Source organism: Periplaneta americana, chromosome 2, assembly GCF_040183065.1.
Source record: "Periplaneta americana isolate PAMFEO1 chromosome 2, P.americana_PAMFEO1_priV1, whole genome shotgun sequence".
Classification (NCBI taxonomy): Eukaryota; Metazoa; Arthropoda; class Insecta; order Blattodea; family Blattidae; genus Periplaneta; species Periplaneta americana.
The window spans coordinates 17,327,434-17,353,184 of NC_091118.1; the positions used below are offsets into that span (position 1 = coordinate 17,327,434).

The 25,751-nt window shown below is 33.9% G+C and overlaps 1 protein-coding gene across 1 annotated transcript in view; it reads right to left on the minus strand.

Annotated features, from left to right (window-relative positions):
* Nucleotides 1-25,751, minus strand: part of LOC138714401 (uncharacterized) — a 513,148-nt gene that overhangs the window by 451,131 nt on the left and 36,266 nt on the right. The gene's annotated exons all lie outside the window — the stretch shown is intronic.

Consider the following 25,751-nt stretch of genomic DNA (forward strand, 5'->3'; position numbering starts at 1 on the left):
GAAATGAAATTTATGAGATATACAGAGGGATATACGAAATGGGATCGCAAATGCAATGAAGATGTAATGGAAGAATTACAACTAGAACCTGTAATTTAATCACGTAAAACATTATCGGAACAACTGGATAAATCATCTGCATCGCATGCATAGAGATAGAATCCCAAAAGTCATGCTCCACTATCGTCCAAACGGGAAGAGATCTCTCGTTCGTCCAAAGAAGCGCTGGATTGAAAATTCAACTGTGAGATCATAACAGACCGTATAGCCTAATACTTGAATGGAAGAAGAAGAAGATAATAAAATTGATACATTTTTTGTTAACACAATATGAAACGTAACTGGCCCTATATATCGATTGTAACAATGACAGCATCCATGGATAATAAGGAAGGCTGTGGAATACCATATAAACTGCAGTTTCACTATTTTCGTGTTGTATTCTTATTAATGTTTTAAAATAAAAGTATATGAATAATTTTTCCGCCGTAGAATCTATGGCCCATGGTGTTCCGAGGCGAAGTTGTTAACTTCTGATATCGGCAAGTATTTATCAGCACTTAACGGTGACACTCGCTCTACGGCTTTCCTCCACCAAATAATTAGTATTGCCATTCAACGGGGGAACGCTGTAAGTGTTATGGGGAATTTTCTAGAATCTAAATCATTGGAAGAAATATTTTATTTCGTGTAGAGCTGTAGAGAATATTTCGCATCCTTTAGTTTTGTTGCTAATTTCTAGTTTATCCCTTACTCAATTGTTTAATTAAAATTTCAAAGTTGAATTAAATACCACTTACTTACTTACTTACTGGCTTTTAAGGAACCCGAAGGTTCATTGCCGCCCTCACATAAGCCCGCCAGCGGTCCCTATCCTGTGCAAGATTAATCCAGTCTCTATCATCATACCCCACCTCCCTCAAATCAATTTTAATATTATCCTCCCATCTACGTCTCGGCCTCCCTAAAGGTATTTTTCCCTCCGGTCTCCCAACTAATACTCTATATGCATTTCTGGATTCGCCCATACGTGCTACATGTCCTGCCCATCTCAAACGTCTGGATTTTGAGTTCCTAATTATGTCAGGTGAAGAATACAATGCGTGCAGTTCTGTGTTGTGTAACTTTCTCCATTCTCCTGTAACTTCATCCCGCTTAGTCCCAAATATTTTCCTAAGCACCTTATTCTCAAACACCCTTAACCTATGTTCCTCTCTCAGAGAATTAAATACCACACTAAATTAAAATAAAAATTAAAATTAAATCGTTTATAATTTTATTGAAAACATTATACTATTTTAAACAATTTATAATAATAATAATAATAATAATAATAATACTAGTAATTTTAAGTCTACTGACAAATCCATGTATTTGAGTGAGTTTTCAGAGTCCGAAGTTCATAAAATTATAAAAACTAAACTTAAACGTAAATTCTCATCCGGCCCTGATGATTTTCCTTCTATGTTAATTATTACAGGTAGCGAGTTTATAATTAAACCACTTACATACCTTATTAACATGTCTTTCTGTTCAGGTACATTTCCAAATGAATTAAAACTTAATAAAGTTATTCCAGTCTTTAAAATATCTGATAAATTGAAAGTGGAAAATTATAGACCCATTGCAATTGGCAATACTATTTCTAAGGTTTTTGAATATTGCATGTTAGACAGAATACTCAAGTACCTGGATCGTTTTAATATTTTAGTCAATAATCAGCATGGTTTCAGACCCTCAAAGTCCACCAATACTGCAATCTATAGCGTATTCAATGAAATTCTGTCTGCTCTTGATAATGGTAAGCCTCCTATTGGAATTTTTTTGCGATCTTAGCAGAGCTTTCGACTGTGTGAATCATAACCTTCTTCTGGCTAAGCTTGAAAGATATGGTATTCGTGGGATAGTTTTAAAATGGTTTGCCTCTTATCTTCAAAACAGATATCAATATGTGGAAATACTACACAAGGATCATAAAATAAATAATTACACACATAAATATAGAGCCAAGAATGTACATTCGATGTGGGTGTTCCTCAGGGCTCTGTTCTGGGCCCTGTATTGTTTCTTTTATATGTAAACGATTTACCCATGTATGTAAGAAATCATTTTATGTGTATGTATGCTGATGATACTTCTGTCATTGTAAAAGATGGAGAGGAACTGGATTTAGAGACAACCTGTTGTGAGCTGTTAAAAGATCTCAAAACATGGTTTGATAGCAATCTGCTTCACTTAAATGTTAATAAGACCGGATATATTTACTTTCACAATTCTCAAAAGAGAAATTTGAAGGACATCAATATTTCTATTCAAGATCAATACTTATGTAAATGGGAAACTACTAAATTCTTGGGCGTTACATTTGATGATTGTTTGTCTTGGAGACCCCATTGCACAAGTTTAATTTCTAAGCTCAATAGCATTTGTTATCAAATCAGAATTTTGAGGACGATAATAAATCACGATGTATTAATGTCTTACTATTTCGCACACGTCGAGTCAAGGCTTTCATATGGTATTTGTTTTTGGGGATCTGGAACCATGCTGAATGATATATTTATTGCTCAAAAGCGTATTGTCAGATGCATAGCGGGTGTTGACAGTAGGACCTCTTGTAGGGAACATTTTTTACAATATAATATTCTTACTGTTTATGGTTTATACATTTTTAATATTTTACTACTAATTTATAAAAATCTGTCTGATTTTCATCAAAATTGTGATTTCCATACCTACGACACTCGTAACAAAAATTGTTTAACTATTCCAGCTCACCACCTTACAAACACTAGTCGAACATATATGGTCTTTGGTATCAAAATATACAACAGTTTGTCTGATGACATCAAATATAAAAAAAATTCTCTCAAATTTAGGAATTATATAAAAACGAAATTAATAAAATTGTGTCCCTACAATCTTGAGGATGCACGCATGGGCCCTTGAAATGAATAATGTTTTTTTTTTATTTGACTTATTTTAAATTAAATTGTAATTGTATATATTCGACCATGTCTATGCATACATTATGCCATCGACAATAAAGTATTATCTGTCCGTCCGTCCGTCCGTCCGTCCGCCCGCCCGCCCGCCCACCCACCCACCCACCCATCCACCCATCCACCCATCCATCCATCCATCCATCCATCCACCCACCCACCCACCCACCAACCCACCCACCCACCCACCCACCCACCCACCCACCCATCCATCCATCCATCCATCCATCCATCCATCCATCCATCCATCCACCTACCTATCTATCTATCTATCTATCTATCTATCTATCTATCTATCTATCTATCTATCTATCTATCTATCTATCTATCTATCTATCTATCTATCTATCTATCTATCTAAAAATAATAATAATAATAATAATAATACTAATAATGGTTTATTTTAACTGGCAGAGTTAAGGCTATTCGGCCTTCTCTTCCACTTAACCAGTGCGATACAAAAATACAAAATTACTATAGCGCTAAGGATCAGAACATAATTAATTAAATAATATTTTAAACAATTTATAATAATAATAATAATAATAATAATAGTAATAATAATAATAATGATTTATTTAACCTGGCAGAGTTAAGGCCATACGGCCTTCTCTAACACTCAACCAGGAGTAAAAACTGCGTTACAAAAACACTACAAATTTACAAAGTACACACAAAACTGAATAAGATAATAATAATAAAATGTAAACAACAAGTAAGAAGAAATCAGACATAATATATAACATAGAGAAGGAAAGAAAAAAACATAATAAAATGTGAACAGCAGGTCAAAAATAAATGAGGCATAAAAGTATAAAAAATAAGACAATTATTGATAATAATAATAATAATAATAATAATAATAATAATAAATAAGAATAGTAATAATAATGATGATAATAATAATAAAATAATAATAACAGGCCTAATAGTAATAATAATACTAATAGTAACTTAGTAATAAAATAGTGCAGTACAAAGCATACAATGAATACAATATTTTTAAGTACACACAGTAAGGAAAATTATGTTTATATATAGCTCAACTTATCACATTAGAGATATACCATTATCGGAAAATATGAAAACAAAAATATAAAATAAGTTAAAAATCACTAGAACATAAAAAAAATGTGAATACGTGGAAATATGCAATACAACACTTGTCATAATAGTAAGTTAGTTTGGCAACTCGTCATAAGATAATTTTCTAACTTGGATTTGAAAGATTTCAATGTTCGGCAGCCCTTGACTTCAGGCGGCAGAGAGTTCCAGTGACGAGAGGTAGCAACAGTGAAAGATGAGGAATACAGAGATGATGTGTGAAGTGGAATTTCTAGCGTGTTATCGCGTTGTGATTTATGGGATAATTTAAAACCAATTCATATTAAATAATAACGTGAGCATGTTATAATCGTCGTATTTATATGTTTTTTTTTTAATTAATCTCAGGAAAATAGCTTTCCACCTCGCCATGTTTGCTAAAGTCCTCGGAAAACGGTATAATTTCGTATCGGCATTTTTTTTTTTTTTTTTGCAACCCAGTGTACTTGAAAATCTGTTTTCCTCACAAAATATTCGCGAAAACAAACATCTTTATCATCGTGGTTATAATTTAAAAACTCTTCGAATCAAACGAAAGGTCAAAGATTGATGGTAAAGGAGAATTTTCAATATAAGTTATGAAGATATTTTATCTTATCGACGAGTCCGATCTTCATTTTCAATTGTTGAAACTATTCTCAGCCTTCGTATTCAGTAGTAGGATAATTAAGTCACGGCCGACTTGATGCTGTTAAATTGACAAAGACGGACTGGAAGATAAGCAAAATATGCAGAATATACGCTGTTTATTGATTAATTAAGGCGTAATTCAAAATAAATTACTGTAATTTGGCGGAACTTTAATGTAGAAAATAACATAAAACAAACAAATTCCAAATCTCCCTCTCGCAAACTCCAAAACGAGGTTTATTTTTATCTGCGGGAGCCAAATTAACAGATTGCTCCCCAGAGCCCCTGCTAAATATGCAACGCGCGACATCTCTGCAATCTTGCCTAGTGGCCGTATGTGGGATATGATTGGATTACTCGGAATGCATATCGAGGTCAGATATGCGGCAGTAATCTGTGCACACACATATGTTCAATTAATACAACTGGGATTTGAATGGAAATTAATCTTTCGCTTGGGGATGTAATAGACCACAGGCGTGAATAACTTGGATTCATATTAGCAAAGAGTCCATTAAAATATTACCCACGAACACTGTGACGCATGATATAACTTAAAGGACCTGAACCTGCGATTGATGGGTACACTGGCGTTCAAAGATATCTGGTCTATAATTTTCTGTTCTCGTAAGCGAACTTTCTAACCACGAGATAAGTCAGAACCAAAGATATAAGAAACTGACGAACTTTGATATACAGGGACATCATTTTATTTTTGCTTCAATTTTTATTGTACCTGAGTTTTTGAATGTACTTCACTCCCACCCCTTCTACTAATGAAGTTCAACCGTCCTCCACACAGAATGAAGGCCGCATATAGTAAACAGCACTGAGTTAATGAGTATAGTACGTTCCAGAAATATGTTCGCGTTTTCCAGTGTCGAAAGAGCTCTAAACATTGAATCATATTTCCGCACAGGTACTGTCCGTTTGCCTACGTCGCATCCCGATTTCCCCCACCTGCTTCTGCTCGCCCCTCTGTAAAAGCTGGGCTGTCTTAGCTCTTTCCTGAAAACATTAATTTCTGTTAGGAATTGGACGTTTACGTAATATTATACAACTGTTTAAAATAACTTAAATAAAATGCCCTCGTTAAGTAATTAACTGTCATGTGATTTCCCCCTTTCTACAATCCTGCGGCATAACCACTTGAACGGACAGTAGATAGCATGTCTGAGTAATTTTATCTGTGCGGGTCGGGCAGAAGTGAAAATTGAATTTACAGTACGTAAGGTACTCTTTTACAGAGTAGGTACAGAATTATTTCAACATGAGTTACTAGTACGAAGGACGAAACTGGCAATTGGAATTAGATGCAGTAGTCTATAGTGCGATAATATGCGCAAAAGAACTGAAGCCTGTATCAAAAATGTACTTCAATATTCATACTATGATTATTTTTCAATTTAACTTCATTCTCTATATTGTACGCTAATGTGTTGTAGACAGTATAATATAGGCTACACTGCATAATGAATACGTTCGCATGGATAGCTCAGTTCGTGAGTAAAAACACTTATTCCTAATACAGTACTGTATTTTGATTAAAAAAAAAACCTAATGAAAATTATCGAACTCAAAATCGCGATATTTCCTAGTTTACGTAAATGGATGAACTATTTTTCTTCCCTCCTATACCTAGTAGAGTGATTTGTTTGTGTTTTACGCCAGTATCATCGAACTACAGTCGTGGAAGGGGGTAGCAAACTGTGTTTCCGGTTCTCTAAAGGTAAAGCCAGGTTAATATTAAAAATGTTAGTAAAAATAAAATGATGTCCCTGTAGTTCCACTAGTTCTCAATAGATGACACCATTACCAGGGCGATTAAAAATGTGTTGGGGAAAGTGATTATGTAGATTAAGCACAAATTATTCTCATAATTGACAATATCAGCGGTTTCCAGCTAAATCTAGTGTTTTTCCACAATCATTAGAGGGGGATGAAATTTTAAATTTTATAATAGAGGTATATTAATGCACACTCATTATTATGGTCGCCATTTATTCATAGAAATAATAACATAAAAGCCACACTTACACGAACACATTATCGATCACTATCGATTAGTAGTGGTCAGGTATTTTTGAACGCCAGTGTACCTCCTGACCGTCTACTGAAACAAGCATGGTAACTTGTGCCAGAAACTCTTGGTGAGAAACTTTTGAAACCTCTACTTAATAATGCAGGGAAATTCGACACTGAAAAAGTTTTTCGGTTTTCTCATCCGGAGAAATCCTTTTCTTGAAAAGTACTGAAGCTGTAAATTCTTGGGGCAATAAATTGTTTTATTGAATTGCCTAGTTGCAAAAATCCTTATCAGAAAAGTTCATATATATTTTTTTGTAAATCATAAAAAAATGGTAGCATATGCAGTTGCAATTTTTTAAAGAACAAAATTTAATTAACCTTACAAGTTCCATAAAATGTCGTCCTCGTAGTTAAGGGCTACAGCTTACAGCAGTAAAATTTTGGAAATATTCAATATTCCTTACTTCCACTACTGTATCTTGTAAAATAATGAAAATTAGTATGTGTAAAACACTGTCCTTCTGCTATACGAAAAAAATATTTTTACGATTTAAAAAGTTATTTATATTTAAGTGGAGGCAGAGGTGAAATTTTCGAACAAAACTGAAGGAAAAATGAAAATTTGGTTTTTTCCATTTTTATTATCTTTGTTTTCATATTCCGATGTTAGTTTTTGATTTTGTGCCCTTTAAAAGTATGAAATTAAAACAAAGATATTCCCATAATAAACTAATACTTACCATTATTTATATACCTTCTCTGAACATATAAATAAAAAGAAATATTGAAAATTTCTTACAATATGGTGCATGGATCATTTTATATCAAACGATATACAATTTTATAAAATTATTAATATTTACAGAACTATTATACTTAGAAAGTTTAAACTTGGTATGTCCATTACTAATAACATACTTAGTACCCATGATCAATTTCAAACAAATCGGATAAATTTTGTGGATTATGAAATATTCACCTGTGCCTCCCCTTAGGCTAATTGTTTTTTTTTTAATTCAGTTCACTGTGCAGTGATGAAGCGTTTCCCACATAACTCAAAAACTATCCAATATTCTGTGATGAATTTTTTTGTGTGCATTTATGCATGTCATATCTACAATATGATGCAAGATCACTTCTCTACCTTTGATAGATTGTCTGATAAAAAATAATTTAATTTTAAAAAATGGTCAAATATCTGTATTTTCTATTACACAAAATAAAAAAAAAATATTATTTATTAAGGAATGTAGTTGAAAGAGCATGATATTGTAAACATGAGTTTCAGCAATAAAATAAAAGAGAGAGAACATGAAAAAGTTAACAAGTTTATGTGTTATGAGGGAAACGCTTCATCACTGCACATTTTGAATTTTGTAAAATATATATATATATATATATATATATAATTTTTTTAATCGTAAAAATATTTTTTTTCATATAGCAGAAGGACAGTATTTTACACATTCTAATTTTCATTATTGTACCGTACAAGATACAGTAATGGAGGAAATAAATTCTGCATATTTCCAAAAAGTTTACTGCCGTAAGCTGTACCTAACCACTTAATAGGGGCTTTTATGACTGAGCAACTCATTGGCTTAATATTTTAAAATTTGTTTATGCAGGTCTAATTGTATTTTCTTTTGTTTCAAGACCAAAGAATATAATGCATTAAAGAAGCTATTAGAATCGCGGAACACAGTAATATTTTAATCACATACTACAAACCTAAAGTATAAGATCTATATCCACAAGCGATTTTAAAGGCCGTTGGGAGTTGCCATCTAGCGGCAATTTTTTCTATTCATGTTTCATGTTTGACAATTGAATGAGCAGGCAGTATAAGCAGTCATCGGGTGCGTTCGAGCAGGCGGCGGTTTGCCTATAATGTTTGCAACGCTAGCAGTGAGAGTTATTCTTGTAAGATTGTCAATCCAAGTGATTTTGAAAATTACAGAATCAGTTGACAATTTATTTCACGACTATTTCACGATTCTTTTTCTAGTCTCTGTTTCACAAATGCAGATAGATATCGGCTTTTCACTGAATTCAACGACTGCTTTGGGTATAAAGAATGATCGAACGGTAGTAAATGAGAGAAGTAAAGTGCGATAGACGGCGAAAGAATGCGGGAGGAGATGAGGAGGAAGGAATTTATATCACGAAGCAGATCAAAGGGGAGAAATGAGAGATGAGTGAACTGCAGTAATGAAAGAATGGAATGTGAAGCAAGAGGAACTGAAAAGAGGGTTGAAATGGGTGATTCCACTTAGAGGAATGCAACTCGACACCAAGACACACACATATATATATATATATATATATATATATATATATATATATATATATATATATATATATGGGTACATAAACTGAGTCATCTGACTACACACGTAACGTGATACACTTCTAATATAATAAACGACTTTTCTTTCTTAGAATCCGAGAAGATAATTCACTTTTCCGCAGGGTTTTAACTGTAAAGTTGCGTTCATATCAAAACTAATGTACATTGGTTATCAACTATGTTAATAGTGTTAAGTATTCGTTAAGGGTTTATCAAACATATTAACACGCTACTCTTTAACATTCTTTCCACACCAAAATCAAGTGTCAGACAAATGTGAGACACAGAAATAAGGAAAAAATAAAACCATATAAAATGTATCAGTTATTATTCTCTGTAATTGCGTATTATTTTGATTATAAACCAATACCTATCCTAAAGTGTTAATTAAAGGTAATTAAGACTAATTATTTATTTCTCCAAATTCCACAGGGAATTAAAACTTTTGAGTACTTTATTTATTTCTTTACTTATATATTTATTCATTTACTTATTTATTTACTTACTTATTTATTCATTTATTTATTTACTTATTTATTTACTTACTTATTTGCTTCTTTATTTATTTACTTGCTGACTTATTTATTTACTCATTTACTTATTTATGTACTTATTTATTTACTTATTCAATTATTTGTTTGCTTATTCACTTATTTACTTACTTATTTATGAACTTATTTATTTACTTATTTACTTATTTATTTATTTTTTTACTTCCTTACTTATTTATTTTCTTATTTATTTATTTACTTATTTATTTACTTACCTATTACTTACTTATTATTTATTTACTTCCTTATTTACTTATTTAATTATTTATTTACTTATTTATGTACTTATTTATTTACTTACTTATTTATTTACTTATTCAATTATTTGTTTACTTATTTACTTATTTATTTACTTAATTAATTACTTTTTATTTATTTACTTATTTATTTACTTACTTATTTATTTACTTACTTATTTACTTACTTATTTACTTGCTGATTTACTTATTTATTTACTTGCTGATTTACTTATTTAATTATTTATTTACTTATCTATCTATCTATCTATCTATCTATCTATCTATCTATCTATCTATCTATCTATCTATCTATCTATCTATCTATCTATCTATCTATCTATCTATCTATCTATCTATCTATCTATCTATCTATCTATCTATCTATCTATCTATCTATCTATCTATCCATCTATCCATCCATCCATCCATCCATTCATCCATCCATCCATCCATCCATCCATCCATCCATCCATCCATCCAAACATCCATCCCTCCATCCATCCATCCATCCATCCATCCATCCATCCATCCATCCATCCATCCATCCATCCATCCATCCATCCATCTAGCTACCTACCTACCTACCTATCTATCTATCTATCTATCTATCTATCTATCTATCTATCTATCTATCTATCTATCTATCTATCTATCTATCTATCTATCTATCTATCTATCTATCTATCTATCTATCTATCTATTTATTTATTTATTTTTCTTACAAAAATATAATTTTTCAGTAAGTTTCCATAACAGAAAAATTGTTATATAATCCATAGTTTGAAAGATAGAAAGATCAGGGTTTAAAATAAGAACTTCAATTTTCACAGGCATTTGTTCCCATTACAAAGGTCAGAGGGTTTCACATAAGTATAAAGTCAGGAGTGAAACATCACTTTTGAAGGGATGTCCTCTAATTTTTGGTAGAAGTTGTACATGGTAAGAATCATACAGGAATGGAAACAAAAGAACCTCAGAAGTGTAACCTAGGCAATACCAAAAAAAATAAATAAATACCATTCCAATCACAGAGAGCAAGTAGACCTACTACTAGCACAGATGAAATATCATCGTCAAGAAAATATGATAAAGGCAGAGTCTGGTATATACAGTCATGAAGCTTGAGTTCTGAGGGTGCTAGGAACAATAGACTGTGCCAGTACTATTTATTTATTTATTTATTTATTTATTTGTTTATTTATTTATTTATTTTACTTTATTTATTTAATTTATTTATTTAATTAATTTATTTATTTACTTACTTATTTACTTATTCACTCACTCACTCACTCACTCACTCACTCACTCACTCACTCACTTACTTACATACTTATTTATTTATTTATTTATTTATTTACTTACTTACTTATTTATTTATTTACCTACTTATTTATTTATTTATTTACTTACTTACTTATTTACTTATTTATTTATTTATTTACTTATTTATTTATTTACTTACTTATTTATTTACTTATTTATGTACTTATTTACTTATTTATTTATTTACTTATTTATTTATTTACTTACTTATTATTTACTTATTTACTTATTTATTTACTTATTTACTTATTTATTTATTTACTAACTTATTTACTTATTTATTTATTTACTTACTTATTTACTTATTTATTTATTTATTTATTTATTTATTTATTTATTTATTTACTTACTTATTTATTTACTTACTTATTTACTTATTTACTTATTTACTTTTTTACTTATTTACTTATTTATTTATTTATTCTGGTGTAGTTAAAGCCATCAGGCCTTCTCTTCCACAACACCAGGAATACAAATACAATAACAGAAATAAAAAGGAAAAAAAAAACACTATAAACGAAGTAAAGTCACACAAAAATATACACAGGTTGCAGTCACACAATGCAACGCAAAGGCATTGTCTGTAATGAGGCGATAGTAGCGATCCTAGTGGTTAGCAACTATCTATGGTTGCATATTTCCTACGTATTGAGCTTCGTGACTGTATATACTATACTGTGATAAAGGCGTAAACTCAAGTTTAATTTTTTCCATTCTCTATGCATTCAGCTTTGACTGCATTGAACATCGATGACAAAAGACACGGCAGAATCAAGCGGTAAAAAAATCTGGTGAATACAATCCCGAGGCGTTATTGTGTAAATTGAATAACAGAACGGGGATTCGATGAGGTGCCTCCAAGACTGCGGATCGGATTCACTTCGCCCCCTGGCCCGTGGCCAAGCCAAGTTAATCGCCGCGGAGGGTGGGGGAGCAACCCTGCGTGCCCACAAGGCATTAATCACAGATAGGGTTTCCTTCCCTTAGCATCATTGCATCTAGGGTGAGTGCTGGGGTGGTAACAGTGATATTGATTGTGTGGCCGAGGTCACAACGCCGGCAGAAACACCCCCTGAGTGCCGGTCCAAAGTGAACTTGCGGGCTTTGCACCAAAGACACTCTATATTCTTGTTAGCGTATGCAAACAAGATGCAATCTACGGTACATTTACGACCCTGTATTGTAAAATCAGATCTGACATTAGTACAGTCTCCTACAGAACCTGTACACTGTGTTCAGAAGGGTTTTGACGTCGATATGTCTTTAAAATTGGTACCCTCTAAGAAGGTAGCTGCGAATATAGTAGTAGTAGTAGTAGTAGTAGTAGTAGTAGTAGTAGTAGTAGTAGTAGTAGTAGTAGTAGTAGTAGTAGTAGTAGTAGTAGTAGTAGTACCAGCAGTAGTAGTAGTTTTATTTTGCTAGATCATACTAGACTTCAGTCACTCATTCTTACTAGATTTCAACCACTCATACTAGATTTTAGCCACTCATTCTTAGTGGATTTCAACCACTCATACTACATTTCAGCCACTCATTCTTAGTAGATTTCAACCACTCATACTAGATTTCAACCACTCATACTAGATTTCAACTACTCATACTAGATTTCAACCACTTATACTCAATAGATTCCTACCACTCATTTTCAATAGATTTCAATCATTCATAATAAGTTTCAGCCACCCATTCTAACTAGATTTCAACCACTCATACTAGATTTCAGCCACTCAGTCTTAGTAGATTTCAACCACTCACACTAGATTTCAACCACTCATACTAGATTTCAACCACTCATACTAGATTTTAACAACTCATACTCAATAGATTCCAACCACTCATTTTCAATAGATTTCAATCATTCATAATAAGTTTCAGCCACTCATTCTAACTAGATTTCAACCACTCATACTAGATTTCAGCCACTTAGTCTTAGTAGATTTCAACTACTTACACTAGATTTCAACCACTTACACTAGATTTCAACCATTCATACTAGATTTCAGCCACTCACACTAGATTTCAACCACTCATACTAGATTTTAACAACTCATACTAGATTTCAACCACTCATACTAGATTTTAACCACTCATACTCAATAGATTCCAACCACTCATTTTCAATAGATTTCAATCATTCATAAGTTTCAGCCACTCAGTCTAACTAGATTTCAACCACTCATACTAGATTTCAGCCTCTGATTCTCACTAGATTTCAGCCTCTCAATCTCACTCGCTTTTAGCCAGTCACTCTCACTTGTTCCTAGCCTCTTATTTTCAATCATTCTCACTCCCTCTCAGCCACTCATTGTCACTAGATTTCAGCCACTCATTGTCACTGCACTTGAACCACTCATACTAGATTTTATTCACTAGATTTGAGTCAATCATACTAAATTTCAGCCACTCATTCTTAGTAGATTTCAACCACTCATACTAGATTTTAGTCATTCATACTAGATTTCAATCACTCATACTAGATGTCAACCACTCATATTAGATTTTAGTCATTCATACTAGATTTCAACCACTCATACTAGATGTCAACCTCTCATACTATATTTTAGTCATTCATACTAGATTTCAATCACTCATACTAGATGTCAGTCATTCATACTAGATTTCAACCACTCATACCAGACGTCAACCACTCATACTAGATTTTAGTCATTTATACTAGATTTAAACCACTCATACTAGATGTCAACCACTCATACTAGCTATATTTTAGTCATTCATACTAGATTTCAATCACTCATACTAGATTTTAGTTATTCATACTAGATTTAAACCACTCATACTAGATGTCAAACACTCATACTACATTTCAGCTACTCATTCTCACTAGATTTCAACACTCATATTAGATTTCAGCCACTCATTCTCACCGCTTTTAGCAATTCACTCTCATTTTCTCTTAGCCACTCATTTTCACTCATTCTCACTCGCTCTGTGACGTATTCTCACTATATTTCAGCCACTCATTCTCACTATCGCTCATCGAATCTCACTTGCACACTCTCACTTATTCAATCTTCCATTCACTCTTAAGTCACTCAACCACTCCCGCTGTACCTCACTTATTCACTGCCATTCACTCACAAAGCTATCTCACTCTATGTCACTCATTTACCCATCCACAATTCGATGGTTTTCCGGTAAAGGGAGTTAAGTTATTTTTTTATGCAAATGGAGTTTTGTTCCCCAGGTGAATACACAAGTTAAATTCTACAAGTGGGTGTGCAAAAAACAAAATAATACTAGCATTTGATGTATTTTATTTCTGTAGAAAATTATTTGTAATATGGATCGAGTTTAATTTTCATTTATATCAAAACTCATGACACATCCCTTTACTCAAACACCATCGAAATGTCCCTCTCTGTAGCCGTCCCTCTTATAGACCCACGCGGATTGCTTGGTTCTCCAAGTTGTCACCTTCGTTCATGTGGTCGGGTTTACTCACCCTGAAGTTAGTTTGAAGTGCTCAACAATCAAACGCTGTCGACTCCACCACAGCTCTTAGCTGCGCGTTTCAGAATGCACCCTAAGGTCATAGCGGGGCTGCCTTGTTTAGTTTGCGAAGTCCAAGGTATTCCTACTTTCTTCAAAGCTATTCAACACCCCCGGCCGCTAGACTCAAAGGGAGGCACTTAATTGTTCAAGCGCCGGAAGATGGGGGTTGCATTTCTCTCGAGAAAGCCCCTCTCCCATCAATTCAGGACCTTCAAACAGTCCAGCATCTACTACGCAGTACATAATCGCTCTTGGCAATGTAACAACACAATAGAGCCAAACTAATACAGTATGTCTATAAAGTCCCAGTACATTTTAAGGAAATCGCTTACATATCATATTTCTGTTATAGGCATTGGAAAGATACACACCATGTACACCATTGAAGAGCGAATAGAGATTTTTTTTTTTTCGTTGTTGGTAACTCTATAGCATCTACTAGGTGCTTTATGGTTGTGCTAACAGATGGAGTTACTTGTCAACAATGTGACGTTGAAACGTGTGTTCAGGTTACTGTCCAGCGACAGTCCTGATGTATTTTTATATTTGTGATGATTGGTTAATTAATATTAACCCGGCACACTCACAATCACACTCACATTCATACAAATTTCCAGACTCTAGACACCCAGGGAATTCCTCTTCTTCAAGAAAAAGGATAGAGATTGTTGCTGCTCGTTTAAGAGGCCAGTCTTACGAAGAAGTTCGAAACCGTTTCGAAAGAAAGTTCAGGAAACCGGCTCCAACACGAGGTAACATCCAGATTCTCGTGAATAGGTTCATGCGAACCGGATCTGTCAGGGATGAGCCACGTACAGGGCGACCATCAATATCCGTCGAAAGCGTGGAGGCTATCCACAACGCGATTGAGCGTAGTCCACAGGCGTCCACTCGCCGTTTGAGTCGAGAGCTGGGGATACCACCATCATCAGTCTGGAAGGTGCTTCGTTTTACACTGAAAAAACGAGCATATCATCTCCAAGAGGTGCAGAGGATTATGCAGCACGACGAGCAATGTGTTGTGACCTCTGTGAAGCTGCAGATCGGGAACGCTTGTGGACGTCTTCATCGACACAATTATCGCATATGGGCGGACGAGATTCCCAATGATACCATGGAATGGGAAAGGCATTCACCGAAAGTGAATGTTTGGCTTGGCTTGACCAAACGAAAAGTTTACGGTCCATACATGTTCGCCGAGCAAACAATCACGGGAGACATGTATCTTGATATGTTGCAACTTTTCTTACACGCACAGTTACTGCGAGATGGTATCATTGATACAGTGGTGCTGCAGCAAGATGGAGTACCACCACACTTTGCTCTGACAGTACGTGCATATGTCAATGACATGTTTCCCAACAGGTGGATTGGAAGAGGATCTCCTCGTATATGGACACCGCGTTCACCAGACTTCACACCTCTGGACTTTTTCGCTTGGGGGTTCATCAAGCAACAGGTGTACCGAACCAAGGTTCCTAATCTGCAAGTGCTGAAAGAACGAATACGCCAGGCCAGTGCAATGATTACAGAGGATACGTTGGTGAATGTTTTCCAGGCAACGGTGCGTCGTTGGGAAACGTGTTTTGAGATTGATGGAGGCCACGTGAAACACTGACTTTGTACTAGATATTACATATAAAATTTCGTTGTAATTGGACTACGTTATCCCCAAAATGTACTGGGACTTTATGAGCACACTGTACGTTGGAACAGCACGAATAACAATTGACTGCTAAGTACAACATTTATATGATATACTAGCCGTATCCGTGCGCTCCGCTGCACCCGTTAGAAATAAATATAAAGTAATTACATAATTAAAATAGGACATTTGATCCAGGGAACATTCGTGTTTGATAGAAGGATAAATCGTTTAATATGTTACTTAATTTAAATTGTATTTGCATAATTAAAATGCGATCATTTTGATCCAGAGACCACTCATTTGATCATAAAAATTATTTTACGAAATACAGGAAACGAATGTACAGAATAGCCTATCAAGTTTTCTGTGCATAAGAAGCTATTTTAATCTTACCTGTCCTCGATTCACTCAGAAGTTACTGTAATAACATTATAGCATTATGTCCATCTAGAGAAACTACACTTTCCAATGGTGAATTAATAATTAATTATACAAATCGGTTAATTTAGCTTCTGATATTACTTCATACAAACACAGAAACATTATCTGTAGGCTATCTTTCATAGCTTTCGATTGTTGCTGTCCAAGGCCCCTTATAGACGAAGTCATTTGTTTTTTAATTCATTACACGGCTTTAGATGGCAGTTATTTTAATTTTAAAACTCATTTATCTCATTAAATATCAGTCCTATCAAAATTTTTCAAAGAACAAAACTTATCGGAAATGATTTTTAAAGAAATTGTTGTTACGTAACATTTTTCATAAAAATCAATAATAAGCGAGATATTTCGATTTATTTAATTCAGGCCCCCTTATAACCCCCCTTTTAAATAATGTATTTTGAATGCCATATAGCCTAAAATCTAAGTTACAACGAACTTAATTTATATTCCAATTTTCATCGAAATCCGTTCAGCCATTATCGCGTGAAAAGGTAACAAACATACAATCAGACATACAAACAAAAATTTCAAAAAAGCGATTTTCGGTTTCAGGGTGGTTAATTGTATATGTTAGGACCAATTATTTTTGGAAAATCGAAAATTACCAGAAACATTTCGGCTACAGATTTATTATTAGTATAGATTATTTATTTATACAACTTGACGACAAACCAAAGCGTTAGAACATACCATAAATATTAATTTTATGTAATTAAAACATTCGGAGCATGGGCTAACCGGGAAACAGCATTTGTTCTGTTTCTATAGTTACCGATTGTCGACTGTTTTTCTCAGACAACAAATGACGGAGAGATTTCGATTAGAACTAGTACAATTAGTATTACATTGAGATAAAGAAGAAATAATATTATGTTTCTGAATTCTGTTTTATTATTTAATAATTCTGTAGTTAAATATAACCAATAATAAAAATAACAATAACAATAATAATAATCATAATGCTTATTATCTCACCATGACTATCATATTTCTGTTATAACTGCGAAATAAAATGTCTATTTCTCTGAAAACTAATCCCAGTAAACAATGGAATATCTCAAAGAAAAAGAACCTTCTTTTATTTTTTTTTTTTAGTAATTCTTTGTTCTATACGAAAGTAATGGAAAAAATTATTTAATGTAATGATGTAATAAATTATATTTATATATTTTTCAACGGCACTCTGATAGAAAAAAACTAAAGAATACTTGGCACATTGGCTGTAGATATGTTTGTCCCTTCATGTACAGGAATTTCTATTAAACTACTGAAAAAATTTAGCTCACAGAATCTACAAAATAATTTATGCGGGAAAAATTAAAATCAATAAAATATTTACCTACCAAAAATAATTTTTCTTCATTTGAAACACGAAAGTGGCATTTGCTTTCTTAAAATACGATTTCAATTAAGAACGCAATTATCTCTTACAAAAATTAATACAATTTATGTGCACTACTCAATATTACATTGATTTATATTATACAGTATATGAACAAAATCCATCCAATAGTTCAGTATAAATCGCTGTACATAGACAGACTAATATTAAAATTATTGTATTTCATGTACATCATTCCCTGATAAATTGACTCGTATACGAGTATACTGGATATGAACAAAATCCGTCCAATAGTTTAGTAGAAATTGCTGTACACAGACAGACTAGTACTAAAATTATTATATTTCATGTACATCATTCCCTGATAAATTGACTCGTAGATACTGAATATGAACAAAATCCGACCAACAGTTTAGTAGAAATCGCTGTACACAGACAGACTAGTACTAAAATTATTATATTTCATGTACATCATTCCCTGATAAATTGACTCGTAGATACTGAATATGAACAAAATCCGTCCAATAGTTTAGTAGAAATCGCTGTACACAGACAGACTAGTATTAAAATTATTATATTTCATGTACATCATTCCCTGATAAATTGACTCGTAGATACTGAATATGAACAAAATCCGTCCAATAGTTTAGTAGAAATCGCTGTACACAGACAGACTAGTATTAAAATTTTTATATTTCATGTACATCATTCCCTGATAAATTGACTCGTAGATACTGAATATGAACAAAATCCGTCCAATAGTTTAGTAGAAATCGCTGTACACAGACAGACTAGTACTAAAATTATTATATTTCATGTACATCATTCCCTGATAAATTGACTCGTAGATACTGAATATGAACAAAATCCGAGAAATAGATACGACAAAACTCTGTACATACTGCAGTTAGACATACAGAAAACCAGTTTTTGTGTAAGAGGAATCCTAAAATTGTACATTTTCATGAGATTATTCCAGCATTATAATATTTTATTTTCACACCTCAAATTTATTGTCCAATTCTAACTTTTAGGCTATAGGAATAGAAGTCTTCGAACCTAGGAATCCAAGGACTAATGACCATATATTTTCCTTGCATGCTCGTAGTGAAGAATAATTTAATTTTCTGCCACTTCTCTCGTTGCAGTTCCACAATTGGACTGAATTCCCTCAATGGTGCTTATGTATGAGCGGTATTCGAACCGATGTCCGACTAACCAGAGAACGTATAATTAGCAGCTTTGTTCACCACATACGAGTGGAATTATCTGAGAACACGGTGAGCTGGTACAAAAACAAAACAATGCCGTATTGTCGGTACGCGTTCTGGTTCTCATGCAGCATTACCCCAGTTCATGGACGTCAGTGCAATTGAAGAAGTAGGTCCGACCACGTCCGGCCGGAGCAGACAAAGGCTATTGTACGTGCCAGTGGCGCAATTACACTTACATCTCGTTATTAAACTGCATTACACCCACAGCAAACTGGAAGCGCGACAAATTGCTATTAATTTCGTAATTGATCTTCATTTTTTAAATTGTAGTGCTACATAACATGTGTACATATTATAGCACAAGCAAAAACAAAACACTGCAGAGGACTGAAGAAAAACAATTGCTAACAGAATTAATATCCCTAATTTAAAGATAATAACACAAGAGTAAATATTACAAACAAAACACTGCAGAGGATTAAAAAAAAGCAATTACTAACAGAATTAATATCCCTAATTTAAAGATAATAAGACACGATTAAATATTACAAACAAAACTGCCGAGAATTAAAGAAAAACAATTGCTAATAGAATTAATATAGCTAATTTAAAGATAATAATACAAGAGTAAATATTACAAACAAAACACTGCAAAGGATTAAAGAAAAGCAATTACAAACAGAATTAATATCCCTAATATAAAGATAATAATACAAGAGTAAATATTACAAACAAAACATTGCAGAGGACTAAAGAAAAACAATTGCTTACAGAATTAATATAGCTAATTTAAAGATAATAAGAAAAGATTAAATATTACAAACAAAACACTGCAGAGGATTGCAGAAAAACAATTGCTAACAGAATTAATATAGCTAAGCTGAAGATAATTAATAAGACAAGATTAAATATTCCAAACAAAACTGCAGAGAATTAAAGAAAAACAATTGCTAACAGAATTAATATAGCTAATCTGCAGATAATTAATAAGACAAGATTGAATATTACAATCATCTGACATATTATATGTATATAAATAGCCTATACAGTGTGTCCTACAAGACTCTGCACAGGGGCTGGTAACAAATTGTCAGGAAGAGACTAATTATGTCAGGTGAAGAATACAATGCGTGCAGTTCTGGGTTATGTAACTTTCTCCATTCTCCTGTAACTTCATACCTCTTAGCCCTAAATACGTTTCTAAGCACCTTATTCTCGAACAGAACAACTGGTGATATAATTGTTTTATAATTCTAACGTTCAGATTTTTTGACAGCAGACTAGAAGACAAAAGCTTCTCAATCATATAATAACAAGCATTTCCCATATTTATTCTGCGTTTAATTTTCTATCGAGTGTCATTTATATATTTTGTTACTGTTACTCCAAAATATTTGAATTTTTCTACTTTTTCAAAAGACAAATTTCCAATTTTTATATTTCGATTTCGCACAATATTCTGGTCACGAGACATAATCATATACATAATCACAGACCTATCGCTTTACTTGCTTCAAGTAAAATTCCCGTGTTTTCCCTAATCGTTTGTGGATTTTCTCCTAACATATTCACGTCATCCGCATAGACAAGCAGCTGATGTAACCCTTTCAATCCCAAACCCTCTCTGTTATCCTGGACTTTCGTAATGGCATATTCTAGAGCAAAGTTAAAAAGTAAGGTGATAGTGCAGCTCCTTGCTTTAGCCCACAGTGAATTGGAAACGCATCTGACAGAAACTGACCTATATGACCTCTGCTGTACGTTTCACTGAGACACATTTTAATTAATCGAACTAGTTTCTTAGGAATACCAAATTCAGTAAAAATATATAAAACTTCTCTCTTAACCGAGTCATATGCCTTTTTTAAATCTATGAATAACTGTTTTACTGTACCCTAACACTGCCATTTTTTCTCTTATATCTGTTGAATACAAAAAAATATGATTAATAGTCGATCTATTACACCTAAAACCATATTGATGATCCCCAATATAGTAGTAGTGGTAATAATAATAATTATAATAATAATTATAATAATAATAATAATAATAATAATAATAATAATAATAATGATAATAATAATACTTACTTAGGCCTACTTACTGGCCTTTAAGGAACCCGGAGGTTCATTGCCGCCCTCACATAAGCCCGCCATCGGTCCCTATCCTGTGCAAGATTAATCCAGTCTCTATCATAACTCACCTCTCTCAAATCCATTTTAATATTATCCTCCCATCTACGTCTCGGCCTCCACAAGAGTCTTTTTCCCTACGGCCTCCCAACTAACACTCTATATGCATTTCTGGATTCGCCCATACGTGCTACATGCCCTGCCTATCTCAAACGTCGGGATTTAATTTTCCTAATTATGTCAGATGAAGAATACAATGCGTGCAGTTCTGTATTGTGTAACTTTCTCCATTCTCCTGTAACTTCATCCCTCTTAGCTCCAAATATTTTCCTAAGCACCTTATTCTCAAACAACCTTAACCTATGTTCCTCTCTCAAAGTGAGAGTCCAAGTTTCACAACCATAAAGAACTGTTTTATAAATTCTAACTTTCAGATTTTTTGACAGCAGACTGGATGATAAAAGCTTCTCAACCGAATAATAACACGCATTTCCCATATTTATTCTGTGTTTAATTTCCTCCCGAGTATCATTTATATTTGTTACTGTTGCTCCAAGGTATTTGAACTTCTCCACCTCTTCAGAAGATCAATCTCCAATTTTTATAGTTCCATTTCGTACAATATTCTCGTCACGAGATATAATCATATACTTTGTCTTTGCGGGATTTACTTCCAAACCTATCTCTTTACTTGTTTCAAGTAAAATTCCCGTGTTTTCCCTAATCGTTTGTGGATTTTCTCCTAACATATTCACGTGATCCGTATAGACAAGAAGCTGATGTAACCCGTTCAATTCTAAACCCTGTCTGTTATCCTGAACTTCCCTAATGGCATACTCTAGAGCAAAGCTGAAAAGTAAAGGTGATAGTGCATCTCCTTCCTTTAGCCCATAGTGAATTGGAAAAGCATCAGACAAGCTGTAATAATAATAATAATAATAATAATAATAATAATAATAATAATAATAATAAAGGATAGTGTAAGTTGATCGCTTTGTTGACTTCGTGTCCTGGCCATAAAAGGTTAGATCCCCTGCGTTAGATCGTACCAACACTATGATATATTACTGGCAGCTGAAACCTGAAACCTTCTTTTGTTCCAACTCATTACGTAACTTTCGCCTACACGATGTTAGCAAAGCCTTTTCAACTGAACCCAAACTCGTAACATGAAGAATTCATAAAGACACTTTCTACGCGGCCATGAGATCACCATGGATACGGGGCGGCACGTTGTAATCCAGACGGCGTGCTGTCTGTTGATATAGGTCACTGTGTTGTCACAACTCGCCCCTCTTCCGGGGTTTGACCCCGTGCCGCCGTTTAACCCAAGCCACGCCCCTTGAATAAGCCATGTTTTACTTTCGTTGCGTGTCAGAAACGCAGCCTACATTTTTACTCTGCAGTTTTCATCAGACTTGTGTTCTCATTTGTCACGAAGACGGTTTGAAGTAAAAAATCACGACGTACATTATGGCTAAATTGCGTCGGAACCATCGTCTGGGTTCGAATACCGAACAGGGCACAAATGTTTGTATTTTTGTCAGTGTTATGTCTGGTGTCTGGTACTGTGCCCACCCCAGGTGACCGTGAGCCCAGCACTATCTTCGCCTAGAGTCCCAAGGGGAATTGGAAGATGGTGAACTTTGAGATAAATACAGGGTGATTCAGTAAAAGCGTACAAAAAACTAAACAGGAAATACATTGCTCTACTGAACATTTTGAGATATACATCTTGATTACACAACTTTTGTGCGAGATGGAGCGTATTTGCTTGGTTTCCGCACAAAACCAATCCGCGGAAAGTCTAAAATTCCACATTCAGTATTCCCAACCTAACACACATAACAATTTCCCTCTTCTTACCGCTTAAGTGACATATTGATTTTACTGCTTTAGGCTTTTAACATATTATTTTTAGAGACGTTCAATATAGTAATAATTATAAATTGGAAACTTACCACTGCAATTTCACCTAAATTGCACTGTTAATTATTGTTTTTAAATATTTGCAAAAATTAAGTAAACTCTACAACTCCACTAAAGTTACTGCATTCGTGATGCAAGTAACATTAAGGAAGCCGTGAAAAAATCAACAAGATTCCATAGACTGGGGGAAAAAAACGACAGACGTATATCACGGCCTGCTGGAGTATAGTAAACACAGAACACATTTTAAAGCAACAATGTTGACGATAGCTATTTTTGTTTTGCAAATTTGCCGTCATTGAACAGAAACCAAGATGGAGATTTCATTGCAACTAATTAGAAATTCCTCTTTCAGGTATGTAATAAACGATCTTCGCACAAAATAATGTACGATACACGAGCGGTATGTTTTCTTTCAATTCTCGGAAATTAAAAAAGCTCAACTACGTTTCTCTTTTTTCAAACTTTTCCTCGAACATGAAAACTTCAACATACCGCTCTTGTAACGCATATTTCTATTAACACTGTATCACTTCGGAATATGTATGTTAAGACTTTCCTGTGTTAAATTTCAACGTACCTCGTTTACATGTTTCGACCTATTTATGGGTCATCTTCAGAACAAAAAAAAACACACAAAATTGCAACCTCATTCAAGAAATTAAATTACAACATCGCATACAGAACAAATAACACTCTACAAAAACATCTCAAAACACAAACAAACAAATACAACCACACAGGCGTATACAAACTCAAATGTAACACCTGCAACAACTTCTACATAGGACAGACAGGCAGATCGTTTCAAACACGTTACAAAGAACACATCACAGCCATAACAAACTTACAAAACACCTCCACATATGCAGAACACATCACAAATGCTAACCACACCCACAGAGACATCAACACAGACATGGAAATACTACACATCCAACCAAAAAGCCAGAAACTAAACACACTAGAACAATATGAAATATACAGACACAAGAAAACACACCCCAACGATATTATCAACACACAACTCAACTTCAAAACACACACACACTCTTTGACTCTACACTATACCACACGAACACACCCTCACAGGAAACAGAACAAGTGGCGCCAAGACCAACAACGACCAGTTCTGAGGATGACCCATAAATAGGTCGAAACATGTAAACAAGGTACGTTGAAATTTAACACAGGAAAGTCTTATCATACATATTCCGATTTTGAGATAGCTTGGACCTACGAAGTAAGTTTAAGTTGGTATTGCTCTATCTACTGTACAGTCACTTGTTGTGGTTAACTCTTTCAATGAATGCCATGAAAAGGTCTGTCGTTGATTCAATCACGTTCTGTAATGTGGAAATGTAAATACGGTAGACAGAACCATCTTGTGACCGATAGGTCAACAAATTGCCTACATGTAAATGTTTTTGTTTAGCCAATTCTCCGAAGACAGGTTGGAACTTCATAAGCAGGGAACGAAACTTGTCAGATGAAACAGGTTTACTGTTACTTATTATACAGGGACATCATTTTATTTTTACTTCAAGTTTTATTGTACGTCAGTTTTTGAATGTACTTCACTCCCACCCCTTCTACTAATGAAGTTCAGCCGTCCTCCACACAGATCCAAGACCTCATATACAGTCATAGTAGCCTTACGGTCATAGTAAACAGTAAGTTCCAAAATATGTTCGCGCTTTCAATATTGAATCATTTTCGCACAGGTACTGTCGTCCATTTGCCTACGTCGTATCCCGGTTTCCCGCACCAGCTTTTATTCGCCAGCTAGTGGCTGGGCTGTCTTAGCTCTTTTCTGAGAACATTAATTTCTGTTAGGAACTGGACGTCTACGTAATATTATACAACTGTTTAAAATAACTTAAATAAAAGGGCCTCTTTAAGTAATTGTCACATGATTTCCTCCCTTTCTACGACGCTGCGACGTAACCACTTGGACGGACAGTAGATAGCATGTCTGAGTAATTTTATCTTTTCGGATCGGGCAGAAGTGAAGATTGAATGTACAGTACGTAAGGTACTCTTTTATAGAGTAGGTACAGAATTATTTCAACATGAGTTACTAGTACGAAGAACGAAACTGGTAATTTGAATTAGGTACAATAGTCTATAGTGCGATAATATGCACATTAGAACTGAAGCCTGTATCGAAATGAACGGCCATCATTTTCAAAAATGTGTTTAAATATCCATGTTATGATTATTTTTCAATTTAACTTCATTCTCTATATTGTATGCTGATGTGCTGTAGACAGTACAATATACACTGCATAATGAATACAAC